Raw genomic sequence first — 15,939 nt, 5'->3', positions numbered from 1 at the left:
ACAAAAAAGAATATAAGAAAATTAGAAAGAATAAAAAGAGCAACGACAAAGTTGGTCCCAACACTTGCAAACCTGACATAAAAAAAGACTGATCGAACTGGAATTGCCAACCCTAGAACAAAGAAGAGAACTAGGGGACTTAATACCATCTACAGAATTATGAAAGGAAAAGAATGCCTTGATAAAGAGGAGTTATTAAAGCGGGACAAAGGAAAAACAAGAGGACATGCAATGAAACCCAAAAAGGATAACTACAGAAGAGACCTGAAAAAGAACAGCTTCCCACACAGAATGATAGATATATGGAACAAACTGGATGAAGAAATAGTGTGTGCAAACACAATACAAGAATTTAAGAATCTAAGAACAAATTTGATCTGACGAGATACAAAAACGGATCACCGTGAGCATAGTTCCCTTTCCGGTAAAATACAACTAGGTAAACACACACACACACACACACACACACACACACACACACACACACACACACACACACACACACACACACACACACACACACACACACACACACACACACACACACACACACACACACACACACACACACACACACACACAATCATACACACACACACACACATTCACAATCACACACACACACACACAATCACACACACACACACACACACACACACACACACACACACACACACACACACATACACACACAAACACACACGCGCCCGCACGTACACACACGTACACACAAATCCGTCTACACAAAGCGTACACTAATTAGAAAAAAATAATTCATCAGCTAACTAATCAACTAACCAACAAACTAAGCTGACAGTTCCCCCTCGGAAATATCCACTTTAATCCAGCTAAACGTCTAACTTGAGAAACCCCTGTTGTGGAAAGGATTAAGAGAGAAACGTTCTCAAGACTTCTCTAAGACCTATTAAATTTAGAAAGCGGAAACTAAAGAACAGAGACTGAGTGGAAGAGAAGAGAAGAAGAAAAGCAGGACGAGGAGAGAAATAAATGAGGAGAAGAGGCGAAAGATAAGGATAAGAAGGACAGCAGGAGAGGAGGAAGAGGGAAGCAGATAAACGAAGAGGAGAAGAGATGAGGATGAAGAAAAGATTGAGGAGGACAGCTGGACCTGACCTTCACATTCGGAGAGGAATAGGAAAGATGTCCCTGCCCGCCCTCGCACGCCCTCGACTCGGTCGCTGATTTCGGCCACAGAGATGATGGAGTGCGTCAGAGTGTTTTGTGTTTGTGTTTGTGTGTGTGTGTGTGTGTGTGTGTGTGTGTGTGTGTGTGTGTGTGTGTGTGTGTGTGTGTGTGTGTGTGTGTGTGTGTGTGTGTGTGTGTGTGTGTGTGTGTGTGTGTGTGTGTGTGTGTGTGTGATTATGTGTGTGTGTGTGTGTGATTATATGTGTGTGTGTGTGTGTGATTATGTGTGTGTATGTATGTGTGTGTGTGTGTGTGTGTGTGTGTGTGTGTGTGTGTGTGTGTGTGTGTGTGTGTGTGTGTGTGTGTGTGTGTGTGTGCGTGCGTGTATGTGTGCGTGTGTGTGATTGTGTGTGTATGATTGTGAGTGTGTGTGTGTGTGTGTGTGTGTGTGTGTGTGTGTGTGTGTGTGTGTGTGTGTGTGTGTGTGTGTGTGTGTGTGTATGTGTGTGTGTGTGTGTGTGTGTGTGTGTGTGTGTGTGTGTGTGTGTGTGTGTGTGTGTGTGTGTGTGTGTGTGTGTGTGTGTGTGTGTGTGTGTGTGTGTGTGTGTGTGTGTGTGTGCGCGGGTGGGTGGGTGGGTGGGTGTGCGTGTGTGTGTGTGTGTGTGCGTGGGGGGGGGGGGGGTTAGGGAACATTCCAAAAAAAAAAGAAGAAGTAAAGGCATAAAAGGGTCTGGGAGTTTTCCAACCAGTACCCTAAGGTTTGGGTCTTTTAATGTGCGTGGATGTGGTACAGATGAGAGTAAAAGGGAAGAGATAGGCAGTACGTTTGTGAGAAGAAAGATGGATGTGCTGGCTTTGAGTGAAACTAAAATGAAAGGAAAGGGCAACTGTGAGTTTGGGAGTGTAGCTGGGAGGTACTCAGGAGTGAAGAGGGGACGAGGGAGAGAAGTGGTGGCTATACTAGTAAGTGAAGAGATAAGTAAGCGGGTAGTGGAGTGGAAGGAGGTTTCATCAAGTTTGATGTGGATGAAGACGAAGCCGGGAAGGGAGATGCGGGTTTTTGTAAGTGTGTATGGACCTGGTAGTGAGAAGAGCGTAGAGGAAGGGGGGGCTTTTTGGGTAGATATAAATGAGTGCATAGAGTGATTAGGGAGAAATATAATTGTAGTTGTCTTGGGAGACCTTAATGCTAGGGTAGGAAATGAACCAGTAGATGGAGTGATTGGGAAATTATGGAGTTCCAGGTAAAAATCGTAGTGGAGAATTGATGGTGGAGATGTGTCTTGAAAGAGAGTTGATGATAGCAAATACAGTGTTTAGGATGAAAGTCAAGCATAAGTACACATGGGAGAGGGTGGTGCATGGAAGGGTGGCAGATAGAGCCTTAATGGACTATATAATGGTGACCAGGAGTATGGTAGGAAGAGTTAAGGATGTACATGTTCTAAGGGGAGAGAGTGGGGGAATATCAGATCATTTTCTGGTGGAAGGTGAATTGACAACAACAACAAAAAGAGAATGAGTATAAGAAGAAGCTGAAAGAGGAGTGAGAGGGAGTAAAGGATAGAGTAGAACTAGGAGTGGAGGAGGAATGGGGATGGTTCAAGGAAGGAGTCATAAGGTGTGCAAAGATGGTGTATGGAACAAGGAGGGCGGGAGGAAATAAAAGGAAGGGTAGTGAGTGGTGGGATAAGGAAGCAAAGAAATGTGTAGAAGAGAAGAAGCAGGGATTCATAGATTGGCTACAAATTAGGACGAGGGAATTGTATTAGAGGTACAAAGTAAGAGAGAAGGGAAGTTAAGCATAAGATAAGGAAGCAAAGAGGAGAGCAGATGTGAAATGGGGTAAGAGTATGACAGAGATTTTTTAAAGTAATAACAAGATGTTTTGGAGGGTAATTAAAAGAGAAAGAGGAAGCGAATCAAGTAGAGAAGAAAAGGTAAAAGGTGCAAATGGAGAGATGATAATGGAAGAGAAGTCAGTGAGAGGAAGGTAGGCAGAGTATTTTAGGGAGTTGCTAAATGTGAAGAAGGATAGGGAGGGAAAGGTAGTTGCAGTGGGAAGCGCTATGAAAATGAGAGTGATGAGTGAGGAGAATGGAAGAGAAATAGGGAAGGATGAAGTGAAAGCAGCTCTTAAGATGATGAGAACAGGTAAGGCACCTGGTCTGGATGGATGCCATGCAGAATGTCTGAAGAAAGGAGGTACAGTTATGGTGGACTGGCTGGTGAGGTTATTTAATGTTTGTTTAAGAGAGGATAGAATGCCGGAGGACTGGAGGAGTGCCTGTATAGTTCCGCTTTACAAGGGAAAGGGGGACAACTGTGATTGTAGTAGTTTCAGAGGGGTCAGCTTGTTGAGTGTAGTCGGGAAGGCTTATGGGAGGGTCTTTATTGAAAGGATTAGGAGAGGAACAGTGGGAGTGATTGGTGAGGAACAGTATGGGTTTAGGACAGGTAGAGGTTGTGTAGATCAGATCTTTGTGGTAAGACAGATATGTGAGAAAGCTATAGGAAAAGGTAAGAATGTTTTTTGGGCTTTTATGGATCTGGAAAAGGCTTACGACAGGGTAGACAGGAAGGCACTGTGGGAGGTACTGCAGATATATGGGATAGGAGGAAAGCTGTTAAGAGCAGTCAAGGGTTTTTACGAGAGTAGTAGTGCTTGTGTTAGGATTGGAAATGGAGAGAGCGAATGGTTTGAGGTAAAGGTAGGACTTCGTCAGGGATATGTTATGTCGCCCTGGCTGTTCAATCTATGCATGGATGGGGTGTGAAGTTGTGCGAGAGGTGAATGCAAAGGTAGTGGGTTAAGGGTTGGAGATGATCAAAGAAAATGGAGAGAAGTGGGAGGTGAGCCAGTTGTTGTTTGCTGACGACACTGCGCTTGTAGCAGGATCAGAGGAGGGATTGAGGAAGTTAGTGACAGAGTTTGAGAGTGTGAAAGAAGAAAACTGAAGATAAATGTGGGCAAAAGTAAGGTGATGAGATGTACAAGGGGAGAGAGTGACAGCAGGCTGGAAGTGAGCATTAAAGGTGAGAGACTGGAGGAAGTGGATAGTTTTAGATACTTGGGTGCTAATGTGGCATTAAAGGGAGGAGTGAGGCTGGATGTAGAATGTAGATTGCGAGAAGCGAGTAAATGCCTTGGTGGATTAAAAAGTGTAATGAGAAATCGACATCTGGGAATGGCTGCTAAGAGGAGGTTATAAGAAGGAGTGATTGTACCAACAGCACTGTACGGGGCAGAAACATGGAACATGAGAGTGGAAGAGAGAAGGAGTTTGAATGTGTTTGAGATTAAATGTCTGAGAAGTATGACAGGGGTTACTAGAAGGTGAGGAGGAGAACAAGGGTGGAAAGGGAGCTGGGAGATAGGGTTGATGAAAGAGTATTAGGATGGTTTGGACACATGGGAAGAATGAGTGAAGAAATATTAATAAAAGAAGTGTGAAAGGCAGAGGTGGAAGGAGTGAATATGAGGGGGCGTCCTAGGATGAGATGGATGGGTGGGGTGAAAGGGTCATTACAAAAGTGAGGAATGTCTGTGGAGGAAGGACGGGAGAGGACAGAAGATAGGGGTGAATGGAGAGGGGTTTTGTATAGATGATGCTGTGATGCATGAGGGGGAGTGGATGGGGGGTGAGGAAGTATGTATGAGAAAAAAGTGTGACGTAGCCCGAAGGGATTTCTCCCCGTCTTCTTTTCTGCATTGGGGGACGGAGAGAGGGGTTCGCCGAATTTATTAAATGGCCTTGCTGTGGATGTACTGTGTCTTGCGACACTGCTTCTGACCCAGGGCAGTGGACAGGGTGCAGGGATGACCCGTCATCCAGGAGGTGCCAAGATAAGAGGGAGGGAGGAGGGTGGAGGGGAGTGGAATATAGGAAATGGAATAGGTGGGAGTGGTTTCTATGTCTTTTTCTTTTTGGCTACCCCCGTGTAGGAGGAAAAAGCCTTTGGTATGTGCGTATATACATATATATATATATATATATATATATATATGTATATGTATCAAACTGAAGGTAGAGGAAGTATATGAGGAATAACTGGAGAATTTCACTGTTTTAACGTTTCGACCCACAGGTCCTTGATCACAAAGCTAACAATGAAGTACAACGTGGACATTTTATACACAGGCTGGTAATTTCTTGGGATGTCTAGGAGAGGTTGTTGCCATACTCATAACATTTGTGTATTTATTTTCTTTAATTATGAATAAACTTGTGGTTTTTGTCAATCTTATAAAACCTTACCTATGGTTAATATTATCATTGGCGTTAATATAAGCTGCTTCAATTGTCTATCTCGATTTTTTTGTGGATCCTTTATTCATTACAATTGTATTGTCCCAGTCTGGAAGGTGGTCATACTTATGTACAAGTATATGCACTACTATAGATTTGAAAAATCTGTGTGTTTTTTACATAATTTTTGTGTTCGTATAACCATTTATCAAGTCCACGAATTGTTTCTTCAAAACATGATGAAATGCAGCTTATACATGGTATCTTATATACAATAATGTTTTCATTAGTTGGGTTATTATTACTACGTGTGACCAAATGGGACTTTCATGCGCAGAAAATGTTTTGTAATGTAGTGCTGAAATCTCTCCAAATCATGAATTTTGCTTTTATATGGTAATTATTAGAGCCATGCTCTTTGACAAATCGCCGATCTTGTGAAATTCCAAGAACAAACTCGCGCAAACAAGACTTGCAAGTTCCTCTGAATTTTATCACTTGGCATAACACGATGACCAATTAAAACAATTAAGTTTTCCGTCATAACCAAATATGGTAAACGATTGACCGTCGTTACCTAATCAATCCGTATCAGCCAGGGTTGCCACTTTGAATATTCTATATCTAGATCTAGAGGTTTTTCATAGCGTCTAGAATTCTAGATATAAGTTTTGGTCATTTGATATTACATGTAAATCTGGTGAATTCTAAAATAAATATAGATATTTCTAGATATTTTTTCAAGTGTCTTGCCAATATTTATTATCATTGTATTAGATTAGTACCTCCTGGGTTTTGAATGAACATATATTAGTCATAAATACTTCATATTGAATATATTAATTAATAACACATTGTGTAACGAGTTGAGCAAAATATTTTTGTCACTTGTGTATCAAAGCGTTTTTGCAGCTAGTAGTATAAAGTACTGGAAACTGCTAAAAACGTTTTCATACGTTTGATGACGCAATCGCCCCGCAGCTAGTAAAGTGCAGTGACTGCGTGTGCATCCGCCTAATCTGAATTATTAAGAAAGTGCCGGTCGTGTTTATATACATAACTACTAATGTCCTTCCCCAAAATGTACTTTTTTTTTTTTTTTTTTTTTTTTTTAAGCAGCCGCCGGAGAATGATGCGAAAGATCAAGAAACAATGCAAACAGAAACTTCAGTAGCACCCCAGAAAAAAAATATTCTTTGCAAACATCTTGGGAAGTTAGCTACTTTGATGCGAAGAATGAAGTGAAATCAAGAGTGCAATACCTGTTGTGCTACGCGAATTTTTTAGGCTACCGAAAGGCTAATTGTGAAAGGCATTATAATACCCGTCATGGATCTTTCAGCGAAATTCCTATGTTTCCCTCAGCTAGGAAAAATGAATTAAAATAAATGAAAGACAATTTCAAGAAGTCAAAGATTCTGTTGTGCTCTCCTGCAAATTTCCATAAACTTCTGAATGAAGTGTCATTCGAAGTGAATAGTATATTGGCCAAAATGTGCATGCCATACAGCAGTGGCGAAGTTGTAAAAGATTGTATTCTGGCTGCCATAAATTTTTTAGCTAGAAGTATGCCGGATCAGCATAAAGCAATGATAGTTGCCGCTGCGGAAAATATCCCTTTGAGTAACGACAGCGCTACAAATAGAGTAAAACGAATTGTGGCTGTAGTTAAGAAAGATTTGTGGATAAGGATAGGCTACTGCAATTTTTTTTCTTTGGCACTAGATGAAACAATGGACATTGCTTCTTTGTCACAACTAATGTGTTTCATACGCTTTGTACGGAATGATGCTATGGTTAGTGAAGAATTTCTAACAGTGTTGCCACTTACAGGGAGGACAACTGGAAATGACGTGTATATTCTCATGAAGTTTCTCACTTCAGAAAACATAGATTTAGGTAAACTTGTTTTTATTGTTACTGATGGTGCTCCTTCCATGGTTGGTAAAAACAAAGATCTCGTTGCCTATTTAAAAGCAAATGACAAAACCCCTGTTTTTGTTCATTAACACTACTTATTACATGTTGAGGTGCTGTGTAGCAGACTGAAAGGTCAGACAAAACTCATAGACTGCTTGGAAGAACTGACAAGGGTCATCAACTTTTTAACTTTAAGTGCCCTGAATAAACGAATTTAAAGAATTTCTTGAAGATTCGCAACCTTCCCACCGAAATTATTGTTCATGCTGAAATTTGTTGGCTTATTCGTGGTCGGGCATTAGCGAGAGTGTGGGGAGTCTTTGAAGGAGTGAAGTCCTTTTTGATTGAACACAAGAGCAATAATGTTTTCCTTGACATTTTTACCGATGAATTTAAACTGAATTTTCTTTACTTGGTTGATCTTTTTTATCACCTGTGTGTCAAAATTAAAATTGCAATGGAGGCACAGCAGGATTTCAAACCAAACTTAAACTTTTCCGTTCCCAAATACAGAAAAGAAATTTGTTTAATTTCCCAGAACTACAAAAGTGTTTAAATGAAACAAATCTTGCGACAGAATTTCAAGAAAGGTTTGTCTTTTTGAAGGAACAGGACACCAGATTCCAGTTATATTCTCAGCCTTTCAACTTTCCAGTAGAAGATGCCCCCAAAATATTCCAATTTTAAGAATGAGCAGTAGTAGAAATGAAGCTTGCGGATATGCAGTTGTCCATATCTATGAAGTACTTCTTCCAGAAAGAAGATATTTGTACGTTCTGGGGATCAAGCGACTGCCAGAAACTAGCATCTACATTGTAAAAGGAGTTTTTCAAAATGCTGTCAATGTTTGGAACGACTTACATCTGTCCTCAATAATATTAAAAAAAGGGCTAAGCTAACAATGAAACATTTGGAAGAAAGTCTCTTAGATTGGCTCTTCATTAAGGACATTTGAAAACAAGGGATTTGAAAAATGACATACAAAGTCAAGAATCACATTAAAAGTTAATAGGTAAGAATTTTACTTTTATTATTATTATTTGGTGTTATGTTTTACATGTTTTGTTTCCTTTTTATTATTCATAAAATATTTTTTATTTCACAAGTGTAGTATGCTTCTTTATAAAAGAAATTTTATCGTATATTACGCGTCCGTTGAAAAACGTAATTCATTAGGTGCCCTTAAGAGGGTGCTTGCTTGACCAGAATTTCTTTGCTTCAATGCTCATAAAGATAGAAAGGTTAAGAACCCCAGGTATAGTCAAAGAAAATAAATACTGAACTCTTCGTAAGAAGTTGGCGACACGACTACAAGAACATCGAAGGGTATTGAATAGGAGGATATGAGCTCGGAGATACTGAGACACTACGAAGACCAACAACACGAGATGAGATTAGCAGAGTGCAGGCATCAAGTATAAAGGGGGCGGTAAAGGTATAAGGCGATTTTTAGAAGCTTGGACTAAGTCCAGGCTAGCATTAATAGATGCGTCAATTTGAACCCCGTTTACGAGGGTACTAGGGACAGGCGCCCGACCCGGCAGTGATGTGTTGTCCCACCTATAGGTGGTGCAGCACTTTGATTTTTTCTGGGCTTGATATTGTCTTTTTGATTGTGTTCGGACCATGCACCCCCCCCACCAAATTTTTCAGGCGGACAATGTACTACTATGAACTAGCTGGGGGATTTTCTCTCTTCGGTTTATTTATTCATTGATATCTATACGCTGCTTCTCCTTTCTATGTGATTATTGATTTATTCTATTGGACTATTTTGTCTTTTCTGTTTTTGTATTTATTTATTCCTCTATACTTAGTTTTACGAATTATGTATATATGTGTGTATGTGTCCTACCTTGTGATGAATGTACTGTCTGGTGAGTAACGATCTCTTGGAAGACCTTTCCCAGGGTGATACACATGCCCCTTTATATTGATTCTCTTTGCTATCTCCGCATATCCCTGAAAACGAACTCCGGACAGGGTTCGAAACATAGGAATAAACTTTCTGCGTTAATATATATATGTATATATATATATATATATATATACATATACATATATTATATATATATATATATATATATATGTATATATATATATATAAATGTATATATATATATTTGTATATATATATGTATATATATATATATATATATATATATATATATATATATATACATATATATATATATATATTCTTGCAGGTAACCACAATGGAAATGGGAAAGAAACAGAAATTCTCAAGGGCTTTTGTGTTATTCACATCTTCAGGGGAATATAGATGAAAATAAATGTACAATAAGGTTTATAAGCCAAGAGTCTAAACACTCGGAAAGGAACTGGCAAAGCACAAGAGGTCACAAATTAAAAAATGATAAATCTCGGAAAACAACACAAATCACCAAATTACTTTTGGTTACTTATAACTTGATTACAAATTTTGTTAATGATAAATTTGTCTAATTTATATATGCCATTACTGATATTAAGATTAGAGCCTTCAGAATATTTTATGATAATATTCTCTATGATATTCCTATTGACAAATGAATTACAAGAAAAAATAGAGGAAGTATAAGTACAATTTAATACAACGATTGATATATTTCACGTGAACAAAAAGAGCATTGGATTTTTGTTTAATTTTGGTTGATAGTTCTTTGCCTGTTTGTTCAATGTAATACTTTTCACAATCTCTGCAGGGTATTTTGTATATGCAGCCATTTGAATCAACCGATGAATTCTTAATTATAAATTTCTTAAATGTACTTGGTTTATCAAAAGCTACTTTAATATTCCATATCTTAAATAGATGAGGAACTTGAGAAAGATTGAAAGGTAATACTAAAAGGTTCTTTATGTCAAAAAGGGGAGAGGGTTGAATCCTATAGATTTTTTTTTTCGCTAAAGCGAGAGCGTTATCTTAAAATTGTTCTAGGGTACTTTAATCTTAACTTATTGGATTTTTGTTACGACCGGTTAAGGAAATCTCGTACGGTGTTACAAAATAAATTGAAACATAAGTTGAAACTTTTGAGAACAGTGATTGGACAAAGGATGATGATCCTAATTTTGTAGTAAATCTATCAGATAAACAAATTAGTGAAGATGTCTCATGTGTACTAAGTTATGGGTTAAAATTCGCCTATAACAACAAGGATTTGGACTATGTAGATATTGCTAAATATTTTTCTATTTTTGAAAAGTACAGTGATTTATCATCTAAAGAAGTGAACATTTGTAAGGGTATCATTTATGCTTCATTGAGTAACCCACGATTACCTAATTGGCCAATTAGATTTATTAAAACATTAGAAGCTCTCAAAAAAGATCAATATTTACACATTTCTAGAGTGGATAAGGCAAATACGGTGGTCATTTTAAACAGGGATAATCTTTTGTCCGATGACATCACATATGCCAAACTGAAGACCAACCTACTTTATAAGGTGAACAGTCATTTTAATAATAATAATAAAAAAATGAAAACATTGTTAAAAGGGGAAGACGAATTGATCAAACAGTTTTTTACCATCACGCTTTCTCTTCCCTATATGTATGGATTAGTAAAAACACACAAACCGAATAATCCTATAAGACCAATCATTACCTCTGTTAGATCTATGTCGTATGATTTATCAAAATGGCTAGTGTCTTTACTTAGTCCGTTAGTTGGCACTATTTCTAATTCATCCAAAAAAATAATGTAGACTTCGTTCAAAACTTAATAGTTTAAGAATTTATTATAATTTCAGGCTTTTAAGTTTTTATATTACCATTTTATTTACAAAAATTCCTGAAAATGCTTAAATTGTCTTTCTCACAGATTATTTGGACAAAATTCCACTTCTTTTGCCTCTTGGTACTATAATTGAAATTATCTAATTATGCGTCAAAGATTGTAAATTTTAATTTAACGGTAATTTTTATTCTTATGAATTTGGAATGGCTATGAGGAATCCTCTTTCACACGTCTTGAGTAATGTCTGCATGGAACTTTTTTGAAAAGAATATATTGAATGAAATTTTGCCATCTAATGCGATGTGGTATAGATATGTAGATGATGTTCTTTGCCTGTGGCCATGTACTAAGGATCTTGATGCCTTTTTACATTCTCTTAACAATTTGGTTCCCTCCATTAATTTTAATGTAGAATTAGAAAATAATAATAAATTGCCCTTTTTAGATTCCCTTATTCATAAATAAGGTAATCATTTAAAATTTGGTGTTTATAGAAAGGCGAATAATGTGTTTTCTTATTTACGTTATTAATCGGCACACCATGATAAAGTAAAAAGAATATGTATTTTCCTCCATGTTTTTTACATGCCTTGTGTGTATGCAGTCCTGAATTCATAGATGAAGAAATTGAATCTATTGGTAATCTAGCTTTGGCATTAAAGAACCCTAGAACGTTTTTAGATAACGCTCTCGCTTTAGCGAAAAAAAAAAATTCTATAGCATTCAACAATTTCCCCCATTTCTAAAATAAAGAAACTTTTAGTATTACCTTTCAGTAACACTCTTTCTCAAGTTCCTCATCTACTTAAAAAATGGAAAATTAAAGTTATTAAAAAGCCCAAATACATTTAAGAAATTAATAATTAAGAATTCCCCGGTTGATTCAGACGGCTGTATATACAAAATTCCCTGAAGATATTGTGAAAAGTATTACATTGGACAAACAGGCAAAGAACAATCAACCAGAATTAAACAACATAAATATAGTGTTCAAACAGCACAAGAATCTAATGCTTCCTCTATTTTTCTTGTAATTTCTTTATCAATAGGAATATTATAGAAAGTAGTATAAAATATTCTGAAGGCTTAATATCAGTAGTGACATTTATAAATTAGATAAATTTATCATCAACAAAATTTGTAATCAAGTTATAAATGACCAAAAGTAATTTGGTGATTTGCATTGTTCTCCGAGAGTGATTAATTTTCATTTGTGACCTTTCGTGCTTTGCCAATTCCTTTCCAAGTACTTAGACTCTTGGCTTATAAACGTTATTGTACATCTATTTTCATCTGTATTCCCCTAAAAGATGTGAATAACACGAAAGCGCTTCGGAATTTCTGTTTCTTTCCGATTGCTTTTGTGGTTATCTGAAGAAAAAAAAAAAAAAAAAGGTCACGCATATTTCTGGTGATTATTCTGCATATGTATATATATATGTCGTATATATATGTTGTCAATTTAAAGGGAATTGACAACATCAAAAGTTACAAAATTTTCACATTGAATGAGAATCAGACAAGAAACAATGGTCTCAAACTGTCCGGAAATAGATTCAATTTGGAAGTAGGTAGAAGCAACTTTGCCAACCGTGTAGTTGATGAATGGAATAAACTTCCTGCACAGGTAGTGCAATGTAGCTCAGTTCGAAGCTTAAAGAATCATTTAGATAAATACCTAAGTAAGATGCTGTAATGATTATAATTTATGTTATATTATTTGTTTTTGTTTTGTTATAATTTGTCTGTCTGATTTTCATTTATTATTAGTTATATGTCAATTTATTATTATTTACTATTTACCTGTTTGTTTATTGTTTTAACTATACCTATGCATTTATTTATGTATTTTATTTGTTATTTACATTATTATAGTTTTTATTTATTATTTTAGTATTAATATGATTTTTTTTTTTTTTTTTTTTTTTTTTTGCATCCGACCTAGATATGGATCAAAAGGTCTCCTGTCGGCATGCTCCGCCTTTGTAATCCTTTGTAATCCTTTATATATATATATATATGCATATATATGTATATATATATATATATGTGTGTGTGTGTGTGTGTGTGTGTGTGTGTGTGTGTGTGTGTGTGTGTGTGTGTGTGTGTGTGTGTGTGTGTGTGTGTGTGTGTGTGTGTGTGTGTGTGTGTGTGTGTGTGTGTGTGTGTGTGTGTGTGTGTGTGTGTGTGTGTGTTTGTGTGTGTGTGTTGCCGCGGCCGCCGGAAGAAATGTTGGTTTTGATTTTTGGCGGATTACAACATTTTCTAAGGAGAGATTTGGTAGCATAGCCGTTCCTTGAGTCGAGAGGCGAAGTTCAGATGGACAGAAGCCGGTTGAGAAAAAGTGAGGATAGTTTCTTTGCTTTAGTGATGCGATTTGTCCAGGCTATGTCCAGTTTTGAAGTCCATCTACAGGCATGATCACTGGCAGGTAATCCGGAGATAATTGCTCTTTGACCCTGCTTGACCTGGGATGATGAGGTCTTGGTGTGGCGTATGGGCATATGGCCTTATCAACCAGTGTCTGTGCGACTTGTTGTGCAGTCTTGTCTTGCAGTGGTGAGAGAATGGAGAAACGAGAGAAATTATCTACACAGACAAAGAGGTATGTTTCCGCTAGGGGTACGTGAGAGTTTATGAAGGTTGATAGCAGCGGTCTCGAAGGGCTTGTAAGGGGCTGGATATGTTGAAATTGGGGCTTGACCGCTAAAGTGACCTTTGTGTGACGCGCATGAATGACAAAAATCTACATGATCGTGGATAGATTTCCTCATAGTGGACCAGAAATATTTCAATCTAGCTTGTGAGATACACTTGTCCTTTCCTGGGTGACAAGCAGTGGGTGAGTCGTGTACTAGCTTCAGTGCTTCAGGAATGAGTTTGGTATGAAGTAGGAGCTGGAGCACTGAGCGGTTAGGTTCGTGTTTGTTTTTTCAGTGCTGTTTTGTGATACAGGACTTCGTCTATCATAGTGTAGTTTTCGATGTTTGGGGGGAAAGCATCAGTGTTCGTTGTATCGCCTGAAGTGAGGAAATATATCACGCGTTTCCAAATGGGATCTGACTTTTGTGCTGCGGCAATGTGCGCTTGCGTAAGGTTTACTGGAATTGACACTTGACTGATGGTCGCTACATGTCTACTTAGGGCGTCAGCGATGAAATTCGCTTTGCCGTGAACAAAATGGAAGGTGGGCATGAATTCTTGAATCGTAAGGAACCAATGTGCTAGTTTGCCTGTAAGATTTTTTCTTTTTAAAAAGGTGCAGAATTGGTTGGTGGTCTTTGTTTATATGTATCTCATAGCCAAGTATGGTTTCTTTGAGGTGTTTGAGTGCCGAAATAATAGCTAGTGCTTCGATCTCGGTGACTGAGTAATTTTGTTCGTGTTAAGTGTGCGGCTAGTATAAGCAATAGGCTTAAGTTTCGAGTCGTGTTGTTGCATTAGCAACGCGCCGATGTCTGTGTAGGACGTGTCTGTGTAGAGTGTGAATGGAAGCTTGTGGTTAGGGGACTCTAGGACAGGTGCTGTAGTTAAGGCTGTTTTTAAGTCATTGAAAGCTTTCTCTTGGTCTGGTGTCCAATTAAAGGGAGTGTTTTTCTTAAGTAAGGCGGTTAAGGGTGATGCTATGCCAGCGTATTCTTTGATCATTGGTAAAAGCCTGAGAGACCAAGGAAAGATCGGATGTGATCAGGAGAAGTAGGGCGTGGAAACTTTATGACTGCCTAGACCTTGTCCTCCGAGGTTAATTTGCCTTGTGAATTAAGGATGTGCCCTAGGAAGCGTATTTCTTTCTGAAGGAAGGAACACTTCTTAAGCTTCATTTTAAGACCTGCCTTTACTAGCCGGGAGAGAACAGTTTCAAGCGTGTGTGTTCACTGATAGATTTAGAAGCTATGATAATGTCATCTAAGTACATGGATACTGAGCGTCCTATGATTCCTTCTAGTACTGTGCACATGAGACGAGTGAAGACAAAGGGCGCTGAAACCTGAAACAAGTCCCATGGCAAGGTGTTTGCATTGAAAGTGTTCATTGTTTGTGCTGAAAGCTTTGAGAGGTCTGGACTGTGCATCAAGAGAAATTTGGAAATATCCCGACATGAGGTCGAGAGTTATAAAGACAGTGTTGTTTTCACCGATGGAGTGTAAGATGTCGTGTAGATGAGGGAATGGATGTCTTTTGGGTAAAGTGAGTTTGTTGAGTTTCCTGAAATCAACAATTGGATGGAATAAACCGTCGTGTTTGGGAACAACGAAAAGAGTGAAGTTCCATTCCGACAGGCTGGGCTTTATAATAGCCTGTTTGATCATATCCGTGGTGAGATCGTCTACAATCTTTCGTTTACTGTGTGGTAATCTGTATGCAGGGATGTACAGTGGTTTTGCGTTTTCCCGAAGGGGTATATGGTGTTCAATGAGGTTTGTGAGTCCAAGAGGTTCACCTGATAACGCAATTGCATGTCTGAATTTGTTACAGAGAGTGAATAAATCAGCTTGAGCATCGGTGAAATCTATGGGATTGAAATGAGATGCTTGAATGGTCTCCTGTGCGTTGAGGACTTTGGAGGTAACTGTGCATATTTGAGAAGGAGTTTCGTTTTCCAAAATTTGAATACGTGCTGGATTTACAAGGAAATCACAGATGTTGGTGCCAATGGTGAGATTAATGGGAGCATTTGTATTATTTGCAATTAATATGCACGTATGGCCTTTCTTAGAAGTGGTGCTGATGGCGGAATGGAGGGATATACCATTCACGCGGCATGTCTCTGGTATGCACAGTACATCGTTATGAGGGAACAGCGTTTTTGGGCTGATGTTAACTGCATGAGTGGGAGTGAAAGTAGATGCAACTTGAGAGACAGGGGCAGATTGCAGG

Source organism: Oratosquilla oratoria, chromosome 5 (assembly GCF_046742065.1).
Source record: "Oratosquilla oratoria isolate Oo_2021 chromosome 5, ASM4674206v1, whole genome shotgun sequence".
NCBI classification, from domain to species: Eukaryota; Metazoa; Arthropoda; class Malacostraca; order Stomatopoda; family Squillidae; genus Oratosquilla; species Oratosquilla oratoria.
The sequence above is the reverse complement of the archived record's forward strand: the minus strand, read 5'-3'. Positions refer to the sequence as shown.